The sequence below is a fragment of the Arachis stenosperma genome, chromosome 9 (assembly GCF_014773155.1).
Source record: "Arachis stenosperma cultivar V10309 chromosome 9, arast.V10309.gnm1.PFL2, whole genome shotgun sequence".
Lineage (NCBI taxonomy): Eukaryota > Viridiplantae > Streptophyta > Magnoliopsida > Fabales > Fabaceae > Arachis > Arachis stenosperma.
Genome location: NC_080385.1, coordinates 154,169,534 through 154,174,008, shown reverse-complemented (window position 1 = coordinate 154,174,008; position 4,475 = coordinate 154,169,534).

The following is a 4,475-nucleotide window of genomic DNA, read 5'->3' as shown; positions in this document are numbered from 1 at the left end:
CACCGTTGAAAATACATAAGAACAAGAGTGATCATTGGTTTCGGCCCCAGAGAGGGAACCAGAAGAACCAAGATCTGATCTAAGAACTAGATGTCCGAAGATAAAAATACAATAGTAAAAGGTCCTATATATAGAAAACTAGTAGCCTAGGGTGTACAGAGATGAGTAAATGACATAAAAATCCACTTCCGGGCCCACTTGGTGTGTGCTTGGGCTGAGCAATGAAGCAATTTCGTGTAGAGACTCTTCTTGGAGTTAAACGCCAGCTTTTATGCCAGTTTGGGCGTTTAACTCCCATTTAGGTGCCAGTTCCGGCGTTTAACGCTGGAATTTCTGAGGGTGACTTTGAACGCCGGTTTGGGCCATCAAATCTTGGGCAAAGTATGGACTATCATATATTTCTGGAAAGCCCAGGATGTCTACTTTCCAACGCCGTTGAGAGCGCGCCAATTGGGCTTCTGTAGCTCCAGAAAATCCACTTCGAGTGCAGGGAGGTCAGAATCCAACAGCATCTGCAGTCCGTTTCAGTCTCTGAATCAGATTTTTGCTCAGGTCCCTCAACTTCAGCCAGAAAATACCTGAAATCACAGAAAAACACACAAACTCATAGTAAAGTCCAGAAAAGTGAATTTTAACTAAAAACTAATAAAAATATATTAAAAACTCAACTAAAACTACTAAAAACATACTAAAAACAATGCCAAAAAGCGTACAAATTATCCGCTCATCACCCCTCTCAACTTCACCCTAATTCCTGGGGTTTTATAAAGATTTTTCAATTGTTGTGCAATGGTTTTGGTATCCCTGCTTCCCAATCTCTCTTTTTCTATCTGTTTGTCTTGACTAAGCCCGGAGTGGTAAAAAAGAAGGCAGCTTGGGTCTCCTTTCGCTCTACCCAAGGAAAGAAGGTATTTTCCATGTTTGACGAGTCATTCCGTGATTTTAAAAACTACTTTTTCAAGGTCCGAGCTATTGAAGGAGCTCGGCCCTTTTTTCTGGACGAAAATGATGAGCCTGCCTTTCCCCCGGAATGGCAAAAAGATGTGAGGGTCTCCAGGTATTCTTGGGACATGTTGGATGAGGCTGAGCGGGCCTTTGTGACTGTTTTGGAAGAGTGATGGGGTCAGCCTCCCCATCTTGATACAAAGAAATTTCTAACCAATCCTTCTCTTCTTCAAACTGAACTGGGTATCTTGTGTTTTCTTTGCTATCTGTTTATGTTTACTTGTAGCTGTATTTCCGACTTGTTCGATTTGTAGCTTGACTTCTGTTTTATTTATAGAGGCAATGAAGAATAACGAATCCATAAAAGCTTTTAAGAGGGCGCAGAAGGCGACTGCTGCCAGGAATATTGCCGCCAAGGCGGCTGGGGAGGGGTCATCCCAAGTGCGCGAGAAGCCATCAGTGCCGAGTTCCCCCATAGTGAAGAAAGCGATTCTGACACCTCGGGTCCGCTTGGTGGATCCTCATCCTACTTCTGCCGTTCCATCTGCTGCCCCTCCAAGTAAGAAGCAAAAGACGGTTGAGCCCTTCGACCTTAATGCCCCTGACTTTAATGCCATCGAGTTCATAGATCAACAAATTGGGCCCTATGGTACCCTTTCGATGGACGATGTGTCCATCCTCCATCATTTGGAATTTATGGCCCGGAATCACGTGCATATGGCGTTTATGGCGGCCGCTATACACCGGACTGCTCAAAGTCTCCCTTTTCATGCCACCAAGGCATTTATGGAGGAGGCAAAGCAAGAGTTTGACTGGATGAAGGGGCTGAAGGAGGAGCTCGAATTAAAGGTGACCAAGTTAGAGAAGGATCTAGAGAATGAGAAGGCGAGTTCCCTTTCATTGGCGGCTTCTTTGAGGTTGGCCGAGGACACAGCCCTGATGCATAAAGATAGTTATGTTACAACTTATCGGGAGGTGATGCGTCTGAGGGGGAGTTGGACAGTGCTCGGGAGGATTATTCTGAGCTCCAAGGTCATCTTGTCGGCAGCATGACTGCTGCTTACGAGAACTTGAAGGAGCAAGTTTGGGTCATTGCTCCCGAGGCCGATCTCACCCTTTTCAGTTTAGACAATATTGTCAGAGATGGCAAGATTGTCCCTGATGACGAGGGTGATAATGATGCTGATCCTCCTCCTGTGTCCTCTGCCAAAGGGTCGACTACCTCTGCTCCTCTGGTTGCACCTGATTCGGATTGCCAAGTTCTGAACCGGGAGGATGGAACTATAGATGCCGTGCCTATTCAGACTCGTCCTCCTTCTCCTTATCCTGATACTGCCAAGGATGCTCCTGATGTTTGCTGATCTTTTTCTGGATTCTCATGTTAGTTGGCCCGACTTGTGGGCTCTTAAAACTTTTTATTTATTTGCTGACGTTTTCTGGTTGTTTTGTCTGGCAACCTTTTGAAAAACAAAAGTAGCTCGTTATCCTTTTTTGATGGCCTCCGAGGCTTTAAAACTTTGTAGATCATATCAAGGTTTTTGATATTTTCTTTTGTTTTTTGAGAATGTTGGACCTTGCAGTTTGACCTTTTTGGATTGCCTCGTGCTTATCGTTTGTAGCTTGGATCCTCTGTAATTGTGTGGATCCGACTTGTTTTCTCGTTTTTGTAGGTATTTTTGGTGTTTCTCCAACTGATTTCTTTGCGTTGATTCCCTTTATTTTTGTAATCCTCTTTCCTGGACCTTCGTCAGGTCTCTTTCAGGGATTACTTTTGTTCGTAGGAGTCTGACTTCGTTTAGGTCGGTCTCTTCTGAGTTATATCTGTAATCCTCTTTCTTGGATCTTTATCAGATCTCTTTCAGGGGTTACTTGTATAACTTTTCAGTAGCAGGAGTCCGACTTCGTTATGTCGGTCTCCTTTAAGCTATAGCGTAATCCTCTTTCTTGGATCTTTATCAGATCTCTTTCAGGGATAACTTGTATAACTTTTCAGTAGTAGGAGTCTGACTTCGTTATGTCGGTCTCCTTTAAGTTATAGTGTAATCATCTTTCTTGGATCTTTATCAGATCTCTTTCAGGGATTACTTGTATAACTTTTCAGTAGCAGGAGTCCGACTTCGTTATGTCGGTCTCCTTTAAGCTATAGCGTAATCCTCTTTCTTGGATCTTTATCAAATCTCTTTCAGGGATTACTTGTATAACTTTTCAGTAGCAGGAGTCCGACTTTGTTATGTCGGTCTCCTTTAAGTTATAGCGTAATCCTCTTTCTTGGATCTTTATCAGATCTCTTTCAGGGATTACTTGTATAACTTTTCAGTGATAGGAGTCCGACTCGGTTATGTCGGTCTCCTTTAAGTTATTTTTTGTAGTCCTCTTTCTTGGATCTTTATCAGATCTCTTTCAGGGACTACTTGTATAACTTTTTAGTGGTAGGAGTCCGACTCGGTTATGTCGGTCTCCTTTAAGTTATTTTTTGTAGTCCTCTTTCTTGGATCTTTATCAGATCTCTTTCAGGGACTACTTGTATAACTTTTTTGTTTTGGGCTGACTTTGTTATGTCAGGCCCTTCTAAGTTAAAGTAATCCTCTTTAATAGGGTTGGCCAGACCTCTTTCCAGTGTTTACTTATAACTTGGGTTGACTTGGTCCGACTTCTGAACGTCGGCCAGTCTTTAAGTTATTATATTAGCTATCCGTAAGACCTCGTTAGGTTCTTTTTGGATTGCTTTCGATAACTTCTTACATTATTCTGTGTTCATCTTTGCCGATTTGTAGAAAATGGTTGGCGTCTTTAGATCGTCCTTTGGGTGAATCGCGTTTTCACCTTTATCGGACGATTGTCTTTATCGTGGTCGTGTAGTGAATTTATTTTTCACTTTCTGCCGACCTATTGCTTTATAATCGGACGATGAATACTTCAGATTAATGCGTCTTGGAATTTTGTAGAATATCTAAATAAACTTTATTCAAAGAAAAAATGCAAATATATACATGTGGGAGTTTCCTTGTCCCTTTAAGTCGGGTATGATCTAGGTCTCTACATGGTGCCTCATTAAAAAACCTTTTCAGGAAAAAGAGCGCATCCATTTAGTGAGATCCTTTACCTTTTCTAACTGTAGTACCTTCTTAGGTTGCAGGCGTGCCATGATCGGGGAAACTCTCGTCCATCAAGCTCGGACAGTCTGTAGTAGCCCTTCCCCAGTACTTCAATGACTCGGTAGGGTCCTTTCCAGTTTGCTGCCAGCTTTCCTTCTCCGGGTCGAGTTGTTCCAATGTCATTTCTGATTAGGATGAGATCATTCTCTGCAAAACTTCTCGGCAATACCTTTTGATTATATCTGGAAGCCATTCGTCGCTTTAGAGCTTCTTCCCTGATCCGAGCTCTTTCTTGGATTTTGGGTAACAAGTCGAGCTCTTCTCTTTGAAGTTGGGAGTTTGCTTGTTCATTGTAGTAGACTACTCGGGGAGATCCTTCTTCGATTTCTATTGGAATCATTGCCTCCGCTCCGTATGCCAGTCAGAATGGTGATT